Source organism: Tyto alba, unplaced genomic scaffold (genome assembly GCF_018691265.1).
Source record: "Tyto alba isolate M040663 unplaced genomic scaffold, T.alba_DEE_v4.0 Super-Scaffold_14, whole genome shotgun sequence".
Classification (NCBI taxonomy): Eukaryota; Metazoa; Chordata; class Aves; order Strigiformes; family Tytonidae; genus Tyto; species Tyto alba.
In genome coordinates this window covers 6410318-6433804 of record NW_024881276.1, presented here as the reverse complement: position 1 = coordinate 6433804, position 23487 = coordinate 6410318, and the positions used below count along the sequence as shown (strand labels likewise).

The window sequence follows — 23487 nt, the reverse complement described above, 5'->3', positions numbered from 1 at the left end:
GGAGTGTTGCTGTGGTGTGTTTGGGATTGCTGGCTGGGAGCAGGTGGGTGTTGGTTGGTTGGTGGGTGGTGAGCAGCTGTATGGTATGTTACCTGTTGATACTGCTGTCAGCGTATTGTTCTGTTACTGTTATTAAACTGTTTTTATCTCAACCTGTGAGTCTCCCTTTGCTCCTCTGATTCCCTCCCCATTCCCAAGTGGGGGGAGGGTGGGTGTCTGACTGTGGGGTGTTTAGCTGCTGAGTAGGCTCAAACCACAACACTGATCAATGAATGTAAATATGACTGTGGTTGGTTTATATTGTTCCACAGACTCTATGCTGTTGGCTTTTCTGTTCTAAGGCCTTGTCTGAGACACTGGTGTTATTTCTGGAGCAAAGGTCCCTTACAATTTTGCTGTATTATTATTTCTGTTATATAAAGTTACAAGTCTCCTTTTAACATAAAGGGCTATTCTTTTCATGGCAATACAGTTCTTGATGTTTGACCATTTGTGTAATTTTCAACCACATTTTTGTTATGAAGGTGTGGGATTGTTGGATGTCTGATATCCTTGAATGCCATTGATAGTCTAGGCTCTATCCTTAATTTGAGGTTATTACTGCACATACCTGAGATCTGAATGATCTGACTATTGTCCTTTTTGAACTTATGCGTGCTAGCAGGTTTTTCACAGTTTGTTGTGGGTTACTAGTGTCAAGAAACTTCATTCTTCCATCCAACATTGTCATTCAGTGGTTTTAGTTACATGTGAAAAATAGAAGCTACTCAGTTATGATGGATGAAGATCATTATGGATGAAAGAGTAATTTATATTCTGGTTATCTACAAGTACATTCTGTGTGAGAGACAGTCTTGGAAAACAGTATAGAGGTGTTTCATAGGGTTTTCAATTATTCTGAATTTAAAAGGGATGGAAAAAAATTATAGTAGGCATAACATCTATTGGAAATAATTATAACAGATATGTTTTACTGTGCCTGAGGCTTAAGGACTCAGACTGCCATCTATTCCTTTGTGAGTTTTGCTAAGCAGAAAACAGTGGAGATGGCTGAGTTGTTTTGGGATGGCCAAGTGCGATGTAGAACACTTACATTTAGAGGACTAAGTTCACAATATAGTCACTGGAAATTTCAGAAGTATTCCAAAAGGAAAATCTGCACGTGAGTTGCCTCCCCGAATGTGTTAAACTCAAGATGTAAAATTTAAACTTCCAAAAGCAGCAATAAAACCAGCAGTTTCCATTTCTAGCCAGCCCTGTACATTTGAGACTCAGAACTTTTATTGGTATTACAAATTTATTACAATATGAAAATTTGGAAAAAGACTAGCTTCATTATTTATAATCATGGTTCAGCACGTTATATAATTCCATGCAGTGACAAACATTTCAATTCTATTTTAAAATTTTACCAAAGGGTACCAATCAAGGGAATAGCTAATATAGTGGCTGTTGTAGCACAGGTGTCTGAATTCAGCTGTGAAAGTCAGTGTTTCTCACATGAAAAGGGTTAAAGAATTAGACATGCTTAGATTATTTTTTTAATTGAAAGTTATGTTAAAATTTTTTTTTTGGATAAAAAATATTCAAATTTACATGTATCCATTTGATAATCTTAAATGACTTATATGAATAGCTTTTTGTTTTAAATGAGTGATTTAAAAAAAAATTGAAACAAACACAAACTCAAACTATAAAAAAAAAAAAAGACCATCTGTAGTGGTTCATTTATTGTGAACATCTGTCTCTTGAATACCAGCTAGGGAGGTTTGTTTTTGTGAGGGCATATATTCCAGTTGTATTCTTTAGTGAAACAATAATATTTCTTTGTGCATAGAAAATCAGATAGTGACAGTGTCTGTTTACATGCTTGGAAGTGATTACATAAAAAGAATCTAATTTCAAAAGATTATGAACTATGTTTTCTATAGATAGGATTTTTTTCTCAGTATCTCAAGTTCAGTTTAAGGCCTTCAATTTAAGGCGTTCAATTTAAGGTGTTCCCTAAAATTATGTGAAGTTAAGAGGTCTATTAACAACAACAACAAACTTTAGCCATGATGCCATATTGTTTACTGAGGAGATTTAATAATTGAATGATTAAGAAAAAACAGTTGATGACTACAACAAATCATAGAATGGTTTGAGTTAGAAGGGATCTTAAAGGTCATCCAGTTCCAACCCCCCTGCCATGAGCAGGGACACCTTCCACCAGCCCAGGGGGCTCCCAGCCCCGTCCAACCTGGCCTTGAACACTGTCAGGGAGGGGCAGCCACAGCTTCTCTGGGCAACCTGTGCCAGTGTCTCACCACCCTCATTATAAAAAATTTCTTCCTTATATCTAACCTAAATCTCCCCTCTAAACATGTTACCCCTTGTCCTATCCCTACACTCCCTGATAAAGAGTCCCTCCCCACCTTTCCTGTAGCCCCCTTTCAGTACTGGAAGGCCACTCTAAGGTCTCCTTGAAGCCTTCTCTTCTCCAGGCTGAACAACCCCAGCTCTCTCAGCCTGTCCTCATAAGAGAGGTGCTCCAGTGCCCTGATCATCTTCATGGCCTCCTCTGGACTTGCTCCAACAGGTCCATGTCCTTCTTGTGTTGGGGGCCCCAGAGCAGGACACAGTTCTCAAGCTGGGGTGAGAGCAGAGCAGAGGGAGAGAATCGCCTCCCTTGACCTGCTGGCCACACTTCTTTGGATGAACCCCAGGACATGGTTGGCTTTCTGGGCTGTGAGTGCACATTGCTGGCTCATAATCAGTTTTCCATCCACTACTACCCCTAAGTTCTTCTCTGCAAGGCTGCTCTCATTCCACTCTTTGCTCAGCCTGTATTTGTGCTTGATGTTGTCCTGGCCCATGTGCAGCACCTTGCACTTTGCTGTTTTGAACTTCATGAGGTTAGCACGGGCCCACCTCTCAAGCCTGTCAAGGTCCCACTGGATGGCATCCCTTCCCTCCAGCGTATTGACCGCACCACAGAGTGTGGTGTCCTCAGGAAACTTGCTGAGGGTGTACTCAGTTCCACTGTCCACGTTGCTGACAAAGATGTTAAACAGCACCAGTCCCAACACTGGCCCCTGAGGAATGCCACTTGTCACTGGTCTCCACTTGGACATCGAGCCATGGACCTCAACTCTTTGAGCATGACTATCCAGCCAATTCCTTATCCACCGAGTGGTCCATCCATCAGATCCATGTTTCTGCCATTTAGAGACAAGTATGTCATGCAGGACAGTGTCAAATGCTTTACACAAGTCCAGGCAGATGATGTCAGTTGTTCCTCCCTTATCCATCAATGCTGTAAACCTGTTGTAGAGGGACACCAAATTTGTCAGTCATGATTTTTCCTTAGTGAAGCCATGTTGGTTGTCACCAATCACCTCCTTATTTTCCATGTGTCCCAGCATATTTTCCAGAAGGATCCACTCCATGATCTTGATGGGCACAGTGTTGAGACTGACTGGCCTGTGGTTTCCTGGGTCTTTATTACCCATTTTAAAAATGGGGGCTATGTTTCCCCTTTTCCTGTCAGTGGGAACTTTACCTGACTGCCATGACTTCTCAAATATGGTAACTAGTGGCTTAGCCATTTCTTCTGCCAGTTCCCTCAGGACCCACAGATGCATCTCATTAGGTCCCATGGACTTAGGCATCTTCAGGTTTCTTAGATGGTCTTGAGCCTCAACTTCTCCTACACTGGGCTGTTCTTCATTCTTCCAGTCCCCACCTTTGCTATCTGCATCTTGGGTGGTGTGGCTGGTGTACTTGCTGGTGAAGACTGAGGCAAAAAAGTTAAGTACTTCAGTCTTCTCCATATCCTCTGTAAGCAGGTCTCCTGTTTCCTTCCAGAGGGTACCCACATTTCCCTAGTCTTCCTTTCATCACTGATGTGCCTATAGAAGCTTTTCTTTTTGCCATTAACATCCCTGGCCAGATTTAATTCTATCAGGACTTTGGCTTTCCTAACGCATTTATCACTTGTCCACCTATAAGTCTCAATTCTATCTTAGACAGGTTAATGGAAAAGAAGAATGAAAAAGAACTGCAAACTGCAATGCTTTTATGTGTTTGTAATATAGATTATGTATTAGTAGCAGATCTAGTATATTTGTAAAAACTTCAAATGGTTACTTGGATGCAGAATGTCTTTGTTAGCATAGTTACCTATGGTGAGAAAGTTTTCTACAAATAGGCACTTTTTGAAAAATAATGTACACAATATTTGGAGTTTGCAATGCTCAAGAAAGACAAGGATTTTGTTGCTGCAGTGGTTTGACACCAGAGACGTCTTATGAGGTATTAGTTTTTCAAAGCTTTTGAAAATCAGGCCACTTAGCTGCCTGATGTGAGCTTACACATTATCATTATCCTCCATATTAATATTGGGCACACACGTATGTTTCTGGAGTCTGTGTGTACTCAGAGTAGTACTTCTACGAATATTTCACAGCACTGTGCAATGTGTAACTCTTAAGTTACATGGAGAGCTGGACTCAGTACACATATCAGCACAGTGACATGGCAGTGCTGTGCAGCCCTCCAGATGCTGGGTGCTTTACTCAGGGAGAAAGTCCTCTGACATTCTGCTTCTGGGACCTGAACTGTTGTCTTCACACAGCACAACAATGTAGTATGTGATATACCAGTTTGGTCAGAGTTAGATTTGTTCCTCTGTATAACTCAGGGTATATCATCAGTTCTTATAGGTTTTGGAGGCAAAATTAGTCTTATGGTTTGCAAAATGGCAGCGGTTTTGCTTTTGTGCAAGAGACTTCTAAAATATGTTTCTCTTTAATGTTGTACATGAGACCCTATGGTAGTTATTGATGTCACAACTATGCTCCTAGGTGTGCTTTATAATTTTCCAGTAGCAGCTACCACTGAGTATAGTTACCAATGTCCTGTCAGAGTTTCCTCCAAAAATTATGTGTCCAATAGGCTGCAGCCAAGTATGAGACCACAAGTATGAGATGTTGATACTTGGACCGACTTCTGCAGTTTTCTGATCTCATGAGGACTTTTCTTGACTTCAGAGGGCTCTGGATCCATCTCTTAATTTCTGCACAAAGCAACTGTAGTCTTTCTTCTATTTTGGGAACTAAAATACTAAAAAGCCAACATATTCATAACTCCTGAATATCTCTATTCTTCCAAGTAACAGCAGGGCAGAGAAAAGCAATTGGCTTTTCAACCAGATAAGTGGAAAGAGAGTGGAGATATTGGACTCATGACAATCATAAATTTGTTTTTGTTATGACCTGTAATCAACAGCATATGATATAACCTATTGCTATTGCAGGCAGGAGATCTAAAGATGACTGACAGCCTTGAGCTAGCAAGGTCTAGCTGAAAATAGAATGTTCTAAATACAGAACAATGATTTTATAAATAGCCCTACAGCGAGAGAAATCTTTTCATTTCTTGTTCTGGTGGGAGACAAGGGAGGATTTATTGGACTTTTGGGAAGCTTTTGAATCTTCAGCAAATATTCCGACACTGGAAACATTTTAGGTAACTCAGTTCATGTAATGGAATTTAAATAAATTTACCAACATATTGATTTCCTGCCCTGGGGAAATTTAAGGGCTTTTATTATTACTGTGTTTGTTATTAACTTGTTCAATTAATTATTCTATGCTGTCTGGCGCTAATTTTGGAGAATTCTAAATCTATTAGGTTCAGTTAGTACATGGAGTGGTTGATTAGCTGAGGATTGAGATAAACCAATGTCAGGGGCTCATGCTTCTCATGTGGGTGTTCCAGGAATCTGTCATCACTTCTAACCTTTATTTAACATTTGCTGCATGGTTCATTCAACACAATAAAATTATAGTAAGTGATTAAGGTATAATTAATGAGTTTAGCTTTCTGTATTTGACTCAATTCTTAGTACAAATATCTTTTGAATAAGTCAAACCAAAATGCATATATTGCACAAATATCTTTTGAATAAGTCAAACTTATCAAAAAGATTTAGGGCCACGTTCTCACCTGCTATATATGTTTTGAAGGCAGCCTCAAGTCATCAAGTGCAAGGAAGTCACATAGAGTTATCTACTAAATTCTTGCCTTAGTGGTTACTTGTCTAAGATTTGTTTAAGGAACTTGTAAATCAGTTTGCTACAATAAGAATATTTAAGTTGGTATACCTAAGTAGAGATAGGGACACATTAGTTTTAAAAGAGAAACTAATCTTCAAAAATAAGAGATAGAAGAAGGGAAAGCTATTACACCATTGCATATGTTCAGAAGGCTCGATGGGCATATTGTAAGCCTTTTATTTAGTTAGTTAGTTTTGTCTCTAGCACATTCAGCAAATTATGTATAGCAAATGGCAATAATGAGTTGAATGGTGACATGCTTTGTTATTCTTGTTATTTTAGTCTGCAAGTATAATTCAGATGAAAAAGATAAAACACTCAGAAGTTAAAAAGTAGCATATTTATGTTTGATTAGGAAACCCATAAATTCTACCAGTTTGTGCATCTAGAACATTAAGTTAAAAAAACCCAGGTAATTTAATTTCAGATTATATCCTTTAGTAAGGTCAAATCATAAGGGATCAAATTAAGATTGCTTTGTTAAATTCAGTTCAACTTTTGAATTCAAAACTTTGCAAAAATGAATAATGTTCTTTCAACTTTATGGTCTTTTCTGTTATTTTTTTTTGTATGGTCTTCACAAAATATTGTAAGTTATAGGAAAAGAAAATAAAACCAAAACCCATATGATGCTAAATACAACATTTATTACACTTTCTGCAAAACACCTTAAAATCAAACTTTCAAGACTCAACATGACCTGTTGCCACTTGAGCTACAGGACTTCACAGTGTTCAGCTGACAATAGAGTAATCGAGCAGTGAAGAGGGAGGTTGGGCTGCAGGTGCCATGTCCCAGTTGTAGAGGGAACCTAGCTCAGTTTTCTGTCCCAACAAATCCATCTCACCCCCTGTCCCTGCCTCATTTGCTTCTTGAGATGGTGGAATGAGGTTGGTCATAAGGTTCCTGTAAAGACAAGATCCTTTCTCTTTTAATCTCCCAATATAATAGTAATACTGGTAGCAGCTGCTGTCGTTATGTCACATTTTAGTTTTAAAAAAGGATACACATTTTAAAATATTTGCTTTTTTATATACTATGATTTTGGTAAACTGCCAAAACTTTCCTGAAAACAGATAGCAAGAGAAGGGAAAACTGATAGTTTCAAGTACAGCCCAGATAAGCCAGAATAGAATTTAATTAGAGGAAAGAAGGTTTCCAGCAAAAGACTTTTCTCCTCATTGAATTTGAGGGAGGAGAAATGGGCACCTTAGATATAAATGATCTAAAATTTTCTGTTGTTGCTCTTTGTTACCAAAGTAAATTCTGGCTGTAGACTGCAAGCTGGGATAAGATTTGGAAAAGCTGGGGCAGACTGGGCTATGGGCAGGTTGAGCAATGATCTGGAACTGCTCCGTAGTCCCTTTTACTCCTCTCTACCTGTTTGCTCTTACTTACAGGCATTTTATCTGTTGGAAAGAAACCCCACCTATGTAAAAAGGATAGGAATCATGATTTTACTTGGAAGCCTTGTGATGTAGACAACTGTGGAAATGAGGCCTAGGGGAAGGCAGTAGAGACAGAGCCATTAAGCTGCAAACTTAGAGGGGATCTCATAGCAGTTACGTGAAACAGTCTTATGGGTTTCAAATGTGTTTGTGTTTGCTCACAAGGCTGTGGTTGCCAGATAGAGACTTAAGTGATTTTCTCAGCAGGGAGGCTAAAAGAGGTGTAAGTCTGCCTACATCCTGTTTTATGTCATTGAGTTCTTTGTAGTGCTGGAAGAAGATGGAGCTGTTTCTTTCCCCTTGTTCTGACTCTGACTTTCCATTGGTAGGCAGGTAATTCTGTATCATGATTTAAATCAAGTGGGAAAAAGTTAAAATATGCTTCTTCCCTTCACTCTTTTGAGGACAGAACAACCCCTGGAGATACGGGACTGCAGCAATCCCTGTTCTGCTTGACTTGAACCAGGCTTTTGCTCAATTTTGCACAAAAATATTCAATTGAGATGTGGGAAATTATAGTTCAAGCTGGTCTTCAGTTGCTAATACCAAATAACACTATTCAATAAGTAGAAATAATAATCTGAGTAATTGATGAAGTGATTCACTGTCTTGTATTAGACATAGCCAAACACTGAACGTCTGCTATAACCTTTGCAACAGGAGTCTGGCTTCTTTGAGTCAGGCAAGACTCTTATTTTGATGGAATATTGTGTCATTCTTGAAAAAAGTACATATATTTACAGATCACAGAGCACAGAATTACTTGGTTGAGGTTGTAAGGGACCTCTGCAGATCATCTTATCCAACTCCTCAGCTCAAGCAGGTAGACATGGGGTGCTGGGCCATGGGCAGGGTGGGGGGAGCCCCGGGGGGCTGGATAAGGACAGTCAGGGCTGGTGGTGCCCTCGGGGACATGCTAGGCTGGAAGTTTTTCTGTATTTGTTTTGGAGATGCAATATAGGTGGGTTGCAATCTATGATTTGGTTTACTAACATTATAATTTCCTTCTGGAGAACTAGGAAACACCATGAAGGTGAAAATGAGTAAGGGCTCAGTTTTCAAGAGAAGTCAGTCCCAGGACTTCTGGCAATATTGCCATAAATAGGGGCCCCTCTGCCTTGAATTCCTGGTAGCTTCTCAGTTAGATTGACACTGAACTGGAATAGCTCCCCTGTTCATGCCCTGTCCATCAGAAAGATGCTTAGATAGTACAGGAATGGCAGTTTATTGAACTTGATAGGCAAAGACCTATGTGCACACATATTTTGGTGTGCTGATTTCAGTTTGATTGCTGGGATTGAAATTTCTCTCACCTTACACTGTGTTTTTTTGGGGGGAGGGTGTGTGAAAAACAGTTCAGTGGCTTATATTTTGACTGCATTAATCAACGATGATAGTATCTGACACATCATTTGTGTAAAGAGAAAAACTTTTCCACTTATGAGAGGGTTTTCATGTATGAATTTTTTTTGAATCAGTTTTCAGTCATCCCAGTCTTTCTGTCTTTCCTAGCCCATAAAAATTCTAAGAGAATTTATTCCTGAATTACCTAAGTTATTTAAAAAAAAAAAAAAAATCATCTGGGAGAAAGGCAGATATATTTATCAGATCTTGCTCGTGCAGAGAGGCATATATGATTTCATCAAGGGTAATTGCTTTACTAGTAATAACTTGGAAGTGACAGAAATAGTCAACATAAGCTTGAGCATAGCGAGAACCTTGCCGTTATAGCTGTTTAATTGCCTTTTGGTACATTTCTTCCTGTTAGTTTCAGAAACACAGAAATAATATTAAAAGGCCCAGAGAGACTTATCTATATACTTGGAGTGAGGACTGAATAGATGATCTGAACTTGATGCCACTGGGTGGATTATTCTGTCTTCTATTCATCTGATTCCCTATCTACGATCTCTGAAAGCTGTATCTTCACAGGCTTGAGGGATATTATGTGGAGCTCTTGCTGTTCCTCTCAGCTCTAACTGATCTTTAATTTCAGTACATCTCAGCATGGTCTTGAAGCTCTCTTTAGATTGTGTTCCTTTGACTTTGGGTTTGTCCTTAATATTTATTTTTTTTTTTCCCCCGATTGGTCTTTTCCTGTCCCCTTTCTGCTGTCTGTCTCCTTTAGCTGTATCCTGCCCTCCTTTTTCTCCTCCTCCTTCATCTCAGGCTTGGCCTTTTTCTCATCCCTGATTTGATAATTAACCTTTTCTTTTGAAACAGGACTGGCACTCTCCCCTTCTTCTTGACCTTAGACTTAGCCTTTCTTATGTCCTTCATTTTTGCTATGTCTTATTCTACATGCTTTCTTGGCATTGCTGCTTTCTGGCCTGGATCCCCTAAGGGAATTTATCGTTCAGTTTACCATTCAGAATTTCTTAACACGGCAAATCACTCTCTTCTGCATCATCAGCATTTCTCTTGTGTGTGTTGCTGTTTTGGGCTCAGGCTTCATGAGTTTAATTCTTCCTGATTTATACCAGTTTGAAATTCTTCAGAAGATTTATTTTGTTTTGTTTTGATTCAAACTGAGCCTAACAGCCTAACATCTTTGTTTCCAGCCTGCTTGTTGTGTTTTGTGGTTGTGTTTTTTTTTTTTTTTTTTTTTTTTTTCCCTTCAGCATATTTTTTTTTTTTCTGCTGCTTTTGAGGGTTTTGACTTGTAGTATTACTGATTAGGTTTGTTTGGATGATACTGTCATCCTTTCATCCTTTAGATTGCCATTTATTAGTGTTGCAAAAATCTTCAAATTTTCTACTGAAATGTGTATTATATGCTATTCAAATATTTGCCCTCATTCATTCTTCTGATGAGGAGTTTTTAATCTGTTTTATTTGCTGTATCACACATGATATCTTTGTTTTGATAGGTAGTTCATGGTGATTCTGATGTAGCCTACATGAGAAATGAACCTGTGTTTTGCCAGTCTTATTAGCAAAGATTCATATCTAAATACTTTTGAAGGCAAGAAGGTTTTTCAAGAATTGTTAGTACTTTGTTAGAAAAAACAGGGACCTCTGCAAATTCACATCACTTGTTTCTAGCTGCCACTGTGTCTTACAAACAGCTTCATTCCTCCTTCCCCAGCCTGCATCTTGTGGAGGTGGCCTCAGCCTTTCCATTTCTGTGTTACGGTTCCTCTGCTGCTGCAGTTGTATGTTTGGTAGCAGCCCATTTTCTCTGAAGAACAGTCTCTGGCTGTCATTTGTGTTAGGCTGTTCTGCTTGCCTTCTGTCCATCTCTGGTCTCTAGCTGCTAGAGTTTTTCCTGACCTTGTAGACCTTGCCACAGATTCATACGTTCCTATTCTTTCTTTTTCTTGCAGTTTCTTTCTGAAGCAACCCACCAGTTCTGTGGGATATTCTAGTTGTTTGTGGCTCAGGATATAGTCCTTCACCTCTGACTTCAGAGGAGTGTCAGTCTCTTTCCTGCTTTTTCTGAGTATGCTATCACAAGGGGTTCCTTATGGGACAGGCAGGAATCAAGACCATAGGCACAGGTAGGTTCATAGGTTTAACTATTTAAAGCAGAAATTGATGAGCAGAGAATTGTGAGGAAACTACTATGTCAGAGGGAGAAAGAAATAACACAGGTTCCACCATATCTTTTTGATCTGCTTGAAGACAAGGAATACAACTTGGAATATATTCATTTAGAGGGAGTGTGTGGATGAGAGGCTTGCCATCTTCTTCTGGCTTTTGATTAAAGTTGAAAAATGAGTGCCCCAAATGGGAGTTTTTTCTTGTTGGTGAATTCCCTCTCTCTAGGCAAAGAGAGAGTTACTGCACATTTACTAAAGGAGGAGTTCACTGATTTATACTGTTTAAGTTGTTTCTTAGATATCTGTAAGTTAACATTACCTCAGTTGCTATATGTGAAGAGTGGGTTGTTTTCTTACTTAAAGCCCACACTTTTTCACTCATGGAGATAAATAAGCCTTTTACCATTCGGGATGCCTATATTTTCCTACTAAATGCAAAGGAAGCCTGAGATCAGGTTCAGCTATTTAGCTTTCAAATACCTAAATTAGGGAAAAAGTCGATTTCATTTGCAGATTTCTGATAGTTGTCTACCTGTTCTGTGTCCATTTCCTGTGAGATCTATCTGTAGCTGGCTTTCTCTTCTGAACATTCCCCTCCTCCAAAACTGTCCAGGAAATAAACGGTCGAAATAGCATCATCTGCTTATCTGATACTGTGACTTCTAAGCTATTGATGCTGAGACACCATCACAGAACTGCCCAGATGTATTTACCCATTATTTAGTCAGTGATTTTTTTATTTGTACTTCAAAATTTTGAAAATTTACATGTTGCTATATATTCAGTTCTTAAATTTAGCAGCTGAGAGCACTTATTATTAAAATGTTCAAAAGCAAGAACTTAATATGAAGCTGAATCAATGAGAAAAAGTATGTAAGCACTGTAAAAGATACAGATATAAAGATGTATATAAAAATGCTAAGATTGCATTTAAAATGGTATATTTTCTCATACTTCATGAACCTGTCTGGCAAAGACAATTAGAATATCTGTAAGACAAGGTGAAAAGCATAAACGCATAGGTACAAAGATAAACTTGGAAAATGTAGTTCACAGATAGCACTTCCTTCACTCATTTTTATGCTTTAAATCTGGAGAATATTTTGGTGCTATGGAAAAACGGTAAATTTAATCCTCATGTTTACCCGTAAAGCCGAGGTGAATTTTGTTCTCCTCTTGTAGCAGAAATTAAGCTATAAGGGCTGCCAAAATAAAGAAATTCAAGTTTAAAATAACTGAGAAGGGAAGCCATGTTAGCCTTAGTGGATTTTCACTGTCCAGCTATTCCTTAAATCCTTCCTTATTTCTTATATCCTAGGTTTAATCACCCACTACTGTTGGAGAATTGGAATGGCTGTCAAAGTCTTCGTGAGCAGTGAAATCTCCAGTAAAAGTGCCACTGTCATGTGGAGAGATTTAAGACATTACCGTAGCTTGGAATAAAGATTGCCCTAAACTTCAACATCTGATTCCTCAACGGGTGTGTATGAAAAGTTGCAGCATTGCCAGGCTTCCCCTGCAGCAGGTGTCCAGATGGACACTTTCACAGTTTAGCGGGAGTGTTTCACACATTCCTTATTCATAAAGAATTTTCCTTTGCTTCCATATTCCTGTATTTTACCTTTTCAGACGTATATTCAGATAGCCATCTGCTGATATTTATTTTCAATTTATAAAGATAATCACCGTCTTTACCCAGAATTGAGGCCTGTGTTTGCAGCTGTTACAATGAATTGCACTTACAGGGAGTGGTTTGGCTGTAGTGAGTCAAAACATTAATGAGGAAGAGTTATTCAGTGTGATTAAGATTGCAGAATCTGCCAGCAGCAAGTAAGTGTTAAAGCCTGATTTAATTTACACCACTGATTTTGGTCAAAAGTGAAGTCTAAAATCTGATTTTTTTCTTTAAATGGTATGAGAAAAATTTCTGAAATATAAGATGGAAGCTCAGTGTTGTGATCTTTAGGATCTTTATTGCTAAAAACTAATTTATTTCTTAAAGTACAGTATAAATATGTACACCTATTTGGAAGTGTTTGTATGCATGTGTGTATATTGACACATTGTTTGTGGTGATAGTCCATACTTGACCAGTTATCTGGAAGTCATATCTGTTCCCACTGGTGAATACCATTTAGGTGGACCCCGAAAGCTGTATAATTTTGTGGAACATATTTGTCAGTTTATTGCTGAAGTGTTTCTTCAGTGTTAGTAGTCACAATATTCCCACCAAATGCATTGTATGTTTCTTCAGAAATTATAAGCTTGTTTGACATATTAACAATCTAATAGGATTACTTGATGGTCTCACCCTTGCTCCTGAAATTTGTTTTGAAATTATATTTGTCATATGAAGTGCTTCTCTATGTTGATCAACTTAATGAAAATAAGAATAAATGATATGAAGTGTCTTGGTACTTTAAGAGCTGTACAGAAAGGAATATATAAGCAGTGCATGAATTAACCCTGCAAAATGTATGCAGCTGTAAATCCCATTAAATCAACTCTTTTGGCCTTTGAGGGAAGAGAAGTATTTCAGCTAATACAGTCTGGGAAGCTATGCAAATTACGTCAGATAACATTCTTAGCACTATTAAGGTTTGAGTTTTAAATTTCAGTGTCTCAAGATAGTACTGACAGAAGACACTGTTGGTAAATATTGGTATTTAGTCTATGTAAATAGTACATCTAAAATGGATAGACTAGTGATAAATAGTTTATCCATTGAAATGTCATTTGAAGTATAAACTACAGTTTTGAATTACCCATAGGAAAGAATAAATAAGAGTCAAATGGATTTTAAAAAAATATTTGAATATTTATATTTTAATACATTTGATTATTTGAATTTTTATATTTTATATTTCAATATGTATAATCTATATTTACACAAATATTTAAAACCAAAGTGGTTTGTGGTGATTTTTTTCCTTGTTTTATTTTGAAGTACTTGCCTTAGCTTTTTTTCCCCCAAATGTATATTTTGTGGTATATAAGCTTAATGATAGTTCTATTTTTGTAGCAGTGATCAATCTGAAAAAAAAAAAAATTGCTAATTTTTATGACAGAAGTCAGTACACTATGATCTATGTATTTATTCTCTGGGTATCAATATTACGTTTGTTGGTTTTTTTTTTTTTTTGTTTTTTTTTTTTTTTAATCCTGAGAAACAGCAGTACAGGTGATTTAATAAGTAACTTTTTTTTTTTACCATTTGTGACTCATAAGCATGCATTTTTTTATCTTCATTTACTGAAGAGCACTATATATTTCTTCCTAACAGGAAAAACTTCTGTAACTAAAATGACATCATGCTGCCTCCTATGGGGAAATTCTGAAGCCTTCTCAAAAATACAACACAGTGGTAAGTACTGAAAGTATGTTCAGAACAATTCTGTTTTCAGTAAAAGTATATGTAAAAGAAATGAGAGCAAGTCTCTTTTGCTGGTGTTCTTAGATGTGTTTAAAATGTATCTTTGTAATATATACGTCCAGTTAAAATTTTTATTTGCTAGGATTAAACCTGGCTACTGTGACACTGCTACTCAGTGAAGTTTGGGGTTTCCAGGCCATGCTATACCAGATAGAGCTGACAGTCTTCAGTTTCCAAAACAAGGTTGGGTTCCAAAGTTCTTATGGGGACATATAAATAAAGGGGCTTGGTTGCTGTTTCATACTGTTAACATGAAGATGTAACTTTTCCTCTAATTTTAGTAGCAAAATATGAGATAATATACTTTAACATACAGTGTGCACACAGATAGACATAGATAGATAAATATATATGTGTATATATATACACATATATAAACATTCTTATGATATCAATATGAAATATGTGACAAGAATTTAGTTTAGAAATCTTTGCATAAAATGTATCTCATTTACAAAACACCTTAGATTAATCTAATTAGCATTCTTTCATGCCGTGCCTGACATATTGATTAATGAGAAGGGAAAGACATGTACAAATGACCTGAAAGTTTCTCTGATGCATGGTTCTTCCTTCTAACTTTATATGATCTATGAACTTTAAAGCAGATGTGGCTTTTTCTGTAATCATTGTGCTAGCTGCAGTACAATGACATTTCAATTTAGTGTTATCATTGAGTCCTAAATTCAAGGAGAAGGAATAGTAATATATCTGATGTGATAATAAAGTTGTGAATAAGCAATAATTCAGAGTATGACAGGTTAGTTATGAGATCCGAGGGTACTATTATGTGAAGTGTAAAAATCAGACAAAGAAAATAACAGCTTTGAAAACTCCTGTGATTTTTGCATCACTGAACCATGTTTATTCCAATTTGTAGCAATTTAAATGTAATTGAATAAAAACCACTTTATGAACAGGAGCCTGTTTAATAGTTTAGCAACCATGCTGATCATGATCACAGCCGAACTCTTACTGGTTACTGTAGTGAATAGTACACATATGGATACCATATATAGGATTTGATTACTTACTCTGAGAACTCATTAAATCTTTTAATGAAAAAGGCAAGTAAATGATATCAAGAATACAAGGCTGGTATAAAGAATACGAAGCTGAAGTCAAAATAATCACTTAATTTCTTTGGAACTAACAATCTGTGGTAGATTTTCATTGTCTTGCACTAGATTTAGCCACAGCCATGTTCCAAGAAGGGAAAATCTCATCTCAAAATCTATCACAGTACACTGAGATAAACCACAGAAGCTGGGGAGAGAACTCTGAAGGGGAAACTGAGGAATGGTGTGATTGTAGCTTTCACTGTTTCCTCAGCATTCTGTTTGTTCTTCTTTGTAATGCACAGAGGGAAAGTCAGGGAGAAGGAGAAGAAAGGGAAGCAAATAACATTAAAAAAGAGTGAGAGAGAGCATACTGATATCTGGCTTTCAACTCCCACTGCAGGTTAGTGGACACCAGAACCCAGCTGTGACTTTTGAAAATTTCCTTGTTCATGTGAAGTGATAATTGGACTATACATAAAAAAAACCCAGTGGAGTAGAAAATTAAGTTGTAAATATGTATCAAATTTATTTCAGCTTCTCTGCTTGCTAATTTCCTGAAGTATATGTAGCCACAAACATATATGTTCAACTGCCAACCCCAATGTACTCAAAAAATACGCAACAGAAATACAATATATATTAGGGAGTCTTTTATTTTGTTTAGAAAAAAGGTTATATTCTTATGAGAAATTTTTCAAGAGACAAACTGAAATGGATCTGAAGGCTTTCAGGAACATGTACAAACCAAGCCAAACTAACTTTCACAATGTATTTGCAGCAGACAATAGGGATCCATTTGGATGAACAGAAAAACTGTGAGAGTGCTGTGTATAATTACCAGTGTTGGTTCAAAAAAGTAACTAAATATGGTAGCTCGGGCAGATTGTAACTGTGAGTTTTGCTATATTATACTCTTATATTTAAGAGAAATGAAAAAATAAATCCTCACACCTTGATCGCTTTTACTTTTTTCTTGCTATCATTCTCATCCAAAGCTCCAGCTAAAATTCTTCAACATAAACCAATGATCTTTTTCAGAAGAGAAGACTGCAATTTATGTTTAGAGTATGCAAAAAGCCCTTGCTGGCAATGCACAATATAGTAATAAAAATGAAAGCAAACAAATAGCCCATGCTTTGTCCTCAGATTTTGATCTTACATCACAGGTGTAAGCTAGTTTAAATGGTGGGATTTTGTTCTAAAATCCTGACCTGACAGCTGAGTGTGCAGATGGAGCCCTGTGGTAGTCCGTGGGGTGCTGTGTAGTTTCTTTGATGTAGCCACATCCTGTCAGATTCTTGATCATGTTCTCAGACTCTGATCAAGCCTTCTGTCTTGTATCATTCATAATAGCAAATGTGAAGGAATAATAAAGCCTTCATATTAGAAAGTAGGAATAAACCAGGTCTAGTTTGGGGAGTTTTAGGAAACGGATCAGTTCTTAATTCTCTGAAGAAAATCAGGGCACAATGTAACTCTTATTCTTCAAGTTGTCAGCTCTCCTCAGCCTGCTTCTCAGCTCTTGGGATTCAGTGTTGTTGATCAGAATGTTTGCTTTCCCTCCTCTTGTCAGGGTTTATGGCTGTAAATGGAAGTGCACACAGCTGAGCAGCCCAACCTCTGGTAAAGCAGTGCCTTCAACTCTTATTTCTAGTTTTCTTTTGGGTTCTCACTGTATTTTACACTTTCAGATGGAAGAAAGATACTCCCCACACTTTTTCTGTCTTTGTAAAGTATTAGCATAATTTTAGCATGGAAATTCATTCATTAAGTAGGCTCCTAAGACCTTTATGACACAGAGGCAGTGCTGACATTGTCTATAGTGTACGTCCTTCCCACCAATTATCTTAATTTTGAAACAGAAAGAAGGAAAGAACTCAATTTTAAGTTCTACCTTTTATAAAGATAGCAGTCTATGTTTTCTATACTAAAACATAATTGACAAGCAGGAGCAACTAATGAAGTTATCAGCTGAACATTCCAGAACTGATGGTCTGTTAATCAGCTGAGGCTGATACTTGACATTTCAGTGTTTCCAAATTGGAAACTGCATCTTCTTCAAGAAATTCAGGTAGCATAAATTGAGTTGATCACCTCAACTGGGATTGGCTGGGAATTTAACCAGAGTCTGTCTAGATGTTGTTGCAGGATGTTCAGCATCTTTCTATGCATCTATAAATTTGTGTCCAGGGAGAGTATTCTGAAATCCTAAATGCAATATAGTTAACTGTGACTCAGTTGATCTAGAAAAAATAAATTAGGTTGCATTAGCTGCTTTGCTCTGAGATGTTACTGGTAAATCTAACCTTAACAAATTCATTACGTTACTGATATTGTTGTGTGTTTGCCCTTAAATGTAGAGACCTTCTGTGAATGCCTGAATCAAAATGTTCAGATTCTTTAATGAATATAAAAGATCCCTTATGTCCATTTGAATTAGAAGTGATGTATCCATTATTTATTTCAATATTTAGTTATGTGTTTCAATATGACTGACTTAAGGAAATCCAATGTAGGTAAACTCTAAAAATCTTCAACAATGTAGATTTCTGAAGAACCCAAGTAAGAAATGGAAATATGAAGCATTTACAAATATTATTCAAACCTGAAGTAACAAACAGCAAAACTTGTTAAATTTACTTTCAGGTGGCAATGTAATTGAATAATTTTAAAACTTTTACCTAAAAAACTAGAAGTTTTTGGGACATAGTTTAACAGCTTCTTAGTGATTTTTTTTTTTAACTACAATTTCAGTGGTGAGGGCCATTGGTAAATAAAAGTATGAATCTTGATTGCCTTAAATCTTTAAGAAGCATAAACTATTTTTATCTAAGTAACAATTCCATAAATACAACTGGTTTTGCAGAAAATTATTTTGAACATTACATTACATAAAGCATTGTACAACAATCATGAGGAACTGTTAAAAGTGTGGAATCTTAACGTTATATAGACTGGAGTCTACAGGAGTAGAACAGGAGTTCTACAGTGAACAGGAGTTCACTGAATCATAACATTGTGAGTAAGCAATTGAAATAGAAAATAATCACACTGTGTTTTGCATAGGCAGCTTATTTGATTGATTAGAGGTATTTTTTAAAGTTGAGTCATGTTCAGTTCAAAGAAATGGAGTGCAAATTTTACTATCATCTGCAATGCTTGAAGCTGAAAATGTTTTATCACTGTGACTCGTATAATTTAAATCTGCTGTACTGAACAACAAGTAGTGGTATTATATCAGTTTCTACAGGGAACATTTAACTCAAAAAAAAAAAAATTCAAAAAAACCTCAGTGTTGTTTTTTGATAAGCACAACAGTAAAGCTTTTGAACATAAGGTTCCAGTGTAAATGAATTACATGTGAGCAGTTGTCCTCATCCTATCAGGGTTCAAAACACAATGCATCTTCATTATTAACCATAAGACTGTGATATGCTTATTTTGTTTGGACAACTCAGTAATATGGCAAGGGAAGACCATCTATATCTTTTACTAAATATCCCTTTACCGTCCCATTAACCATTCAGCAGTTACCTTCCTTGGTATTTATATAAAACAAATAGCTCCCTGTAACAGCAAAATCTTGTCTCCTCCTGGAGTCCCCATGACTTAATTTGAGCTCTGCACACTGCAGTTTAAGTTGCTTTTAGAAACAACTGACAGAAGGTGATCTCTGGGATCATCAACTTAAATTTCTAGAAGAGGAGACACACATATCATATAATCCTTTTTATACAAGTTATAAGGTAGGTTTTGAAACCTAGGGCTACACTGGTTACTCGTGGAAACCAGTAATGAGTGGTGTCCCTTAAGGGTCCATACTGAGGCAATGCTGTTAAATAATTTCATCAATGGCATAGACAGTGTGAATGAGTATACCTTCAGCAAGTCTGTGGATGACACAAAAATGAGTGGTGCAATTCATTCACTTGAAGGAAGGGATGCCATCCAGAAGGACCTTGACAGGCTTGAGATGTGGGTCCATGAGAACTTCATGAGGTTTAGTAAGGCCAAGTGAAAGGTCCTGCACCTGTCAGAGCAATGCCTGATATCAGCGCAGGCTGGGTGATGAATGGATTGAGGGCGTCCTTGCATAGAAGGACTTGGGGATACTGGTGGACAAAAAACTGATTATGAGGCAGCAATGTGCACTTGCAACCCAGAAAGCCAATTGTATCCTTGCCTGCATAAGAAGTGTGTCCAGCAGGTTGAGGGAGGTGGTTCTCCCCCTCTACTCAATTCTGGATCCATAACAGGACAGGAGTCAATGGTTTTAAACTGAAAGAGGGTAACTGACACTGGCCCAGGGTGCCCAGAGCAGCTGTGGCTGCCCCCTCCCTGGAAGGGTTCAAGGCCAGGTTGGACGGGGCTGGGAGCACCCTGGGCTGGGGGAAGGGGGCCCTGCCCATGGCACGGGGGTTGGAACTAGGTGATCTTCAAGGTCCCTTCCAACCCAAACTATTCTATGCCTCTACAATTTTCTGTTGAATATCATAACAGTGATTAGCTATGCATGCTTATAAAACATGCAAGAGTATTAAAGTAAATGACCTAGTATATACATAACTGATCAGTTTTAACACACATACATCACTATAGATAGCACTATAGGCAGCTCAGCATTGGAACTGAAATTTGGGGATAAAATAGGTGGAAAATAAATGATGATAGAATTAAAAAGTTATTTTTATATTTTTCTGAATTTTAAAAAAATGGTGTAAAGCTGAAACCTTTTTGAATAGTGTTCTCATTGTGGGTATTTTCAGCTAATTTCTTGGATGTGTGTGATAGCCATGGTGCAAGGCTGTTCATCAAACAGCAAATCAGGAGAATTAAGGCTTTTGGTTCTTTGAGAGAGATTTGGGTTCTTAAAAAAAGGTTTCTAACACAGTTTTAGGAATAAAACTTCCAGTACCACTCCAGAGGGCCTGGATATCTCATAATCTCTGTCATAGTTGCTAGTAATATGTAGAAGGGTTTAATACTCAAACTTATGCACCTATATTTCCATGTTCTGGATATGTTTCTAAATTGCATTAACTAAAATTTCTAGATCCCTACTGATTTGCTAGACACTTAGTTCACAGGTAGACTACTTTATTTAGGAAAAAGGTAGATGTTTACTGTCTAAAACTGAAAATTGGTCCTAGTTTTTGATCTGAGAACAAGCGTGTGAGAAGCTGTCCATCTGGGCAGGTACAGAAGCATGTTTTGGTGTGCCTAGAGAAAACTGTGGTTTCAGTGAGTTTATCAAATGCTTAGAATATTTACTGGGATTTGGAGGATTACATCTAAAAGTTTACCTGGAAATTACTGTGGCTCCGGACCTCAAAGAGCATTAGAATATAAAAGAGAGGGTGTCTGTGTGTTTATGCACTTCTGAATTTAACTAGTATGTCACATGCAGACTATTTGGATACCATTATGGATATAAATCTTGTGTTCGATACCCAGGATTTTTTGGATTTAACCTCAGCCCTCTGGAATTGCATCTCATGGGAAGCAGAGGACTGAAGAGGTCTTCAGAGGTCATCTTAGTCTTCTAGGTGAAATGAATTCTGATAAAATGAGACACAGCTGATCCACACTACCAGGAATGAATTTGGGAATGCTGCTGTTACTGAGAAGGCTGGAGAAGGGCAAAATATTCTGGATTTTGTTTTAGAGAAGCTGATTGGGTGCTTCATTTGCTTAAGTATTTTTAAAAATCCTGGTATTGTATAGCTTGGGGAGAAAAACAGCCTTGTGTCCAAAGACAGGCAAGAAGTCTGGTGAAGTGTCTAGAGCACAAGTCTTAGGAGGAGCAGCTGAGGGAACCGGAGTTGTTTAGTCTGGAGGAAAGGAGGCTGAGGGGAGACCTTATTGCTCTCTACAACTGCCTGAAAGTGGATTGTAGTGAGGTGGGTGTTAGGTTTATGGTTGGATGCAATGATCTTAAAGGCCTTTTCCAGCCTAAATGATTCTATGATTCTATAGTTCTTTAATGATGCAAAATACTGAATTATTTCTATTATGTGCCAAATGCAAGTAATTCACCACAATTATGCTAATCACTGCCCTGAAAACAAATTGATACAGCTGTTGGGTGAGTAGGGAAGATGATGGCATATTTCTTTCTTTTTCAAAAGAAAAAAATAGTATTCTTTTGCCAGCAGGAAGCCAAACTGCTTGTAGAAATGTCTTAGAACTAAAAATCATTATTTGATTCTGAAGGTAAATGTGTTTGTATATGTGAATATAAAATACATTTAGCTTTAATTGTATGCCAATTTAGACCCAGATATCTGGTATTGTACATTTTAGAACGGTATTTTATTTTGATTTTCTATTTGCATTGTGCAAAAAATACCTATATACAGCATTTTTCTATTGAACCTTAAATATGGGAGCTGAAAGTATTTAAAATACTTTTTTCTACAGGTTTCATCGTGAAAAATACTTTCGCTTTCATATATACTGTTTTGCATTCTCTTGTTTTTTTCCAAGGAATAAGCCAAAGAAAGGGAACACAACACAGATATGTACTATTGTTAGCCACTACTTTAAAAAATGTCCAGATTTATTTGTGTGTAGGTGAAACTACTCAGGTCAAGTAAAATACAAATTCTGTCTGTTTTCAGGCATTATAGTCTCTACTTCTCCTGAACAGGTATGAACTAATACTATTATCATTTTCACCTGTTTGCAGCTGTGTTGATAGTGATGGAGATTTGCCCATCTGTGCTTACAGCATGAACATGGATTTAAAGCTTACACAACTATTCAGAGAATGTTAGCAAAAACAGATTAAATTTTTACGTTTTAATGACTTAAGCAAATAACTGAAAAAATTTGGTGCTTAGTTATAATCTTAAAAATCTGCATTTTTGTTGCTGTAAGAAATTAATAATCTGCAACCAAATACTTATTAAAATCGTATTTTGGCTCTCCATGGTGGAAACAAAGATCTTTTATCTGGAACTAAATCATGCATTTAATTCTAATGTAGTTTGCAGTCAGTGGAGTTAAAAAAATAATGTTGCCTCTATCATTTGAGGCTTTGTGCTTTGTTTTAAAGATACGTAGGTGGTATTTCCTATTCTATGTCATATCACTGTGACTATTATGGGTAGACATATGTCATGAATTTGGTTCATAAATATGAGATGCAAATCCTTGAAAATTATCTACGAATAATGAGCAATCTAACTGTTATGTTGAGTTGCAGTCTACTCTTACTTAAATAATGTTACCGAAACAGGATGTTAGGCTGAAAGACGTGTGTTTGGACTGCTTGTAGGCAGCCTTTAAGATTAACCTTTTGCAGGTAAAGTTATAGTGCAAGAGTCCTTGGAAAGAGCATAACTTTGTCTTAATTACAAAATATTACTGAAGTGTTTTAATAATCTGAATTCCCTTCTTTCATTGTAGCTACTATTTCAATTTAATAAGATTTTTCAATGTAAAATATACAAAGCTTTGTGCAGAGCTCTAAAAACTAACTCTTTTTCTATTTTTCATGCATCCATCCAAAAAAGATAAATGTACACATAGAACAATCTGAAATGTAAATCCAAGAAAATGATGGAAAGAGCTCCCAAATATAACACACTAGTAGGCAAATGAAGCACACTTACTTTGTAATGAGTGGTATAACAGAAAATAGCTTCTACTATAGCTAATTTCCAATTAAAGTAACACTTAATTTCCACTATGTAGAAAAACACTTGCACCTTATTTATAGATTATTAATTTAAGGAGTAAAAAAGGGGTGGTTGTTTTTTTTTTTTTTTTTTAAGCTGAATTTATCTCCATGTCCAGGTTTGATTTTCTGAAGCTAATCTGAATGCTATCCAAACTCATGTAATAGCATTCCTGTGCTTTTACACTGGGATGCTTTCTGCAAGGTGAGTGCATGCACAT

The 23487-nt window shown here is 36.9% G+C and overlaps 1 protein-coding gene across 4 annotated transcripts in view; it reads left to right on the top strand.

The window, feature by feature from the left end:
- Positions 1-23487, top strand: part of NLGN4X (neuroligin 4 X-linked) — a 188176-nt gene that overhangs the window by 16341 nt on the left and 148348 nt on the right. For 3 of the 4 annotated variants that reach the window (XM_042788530.1, XM_042788531.1, XM_032994851.2), the window contains 2 exons: positions 12410-12571; positions 14375-14455. The gene's annotated coding sequence lies outside the window, so the exon portion shown is untranslated. The remainder of the gene's footprint in view (positions 1-12409; positions 12572-14374; positions 14456-23487) is intronic. The other variant, XM_032994850.2, reaches the window with a different exon arrangement.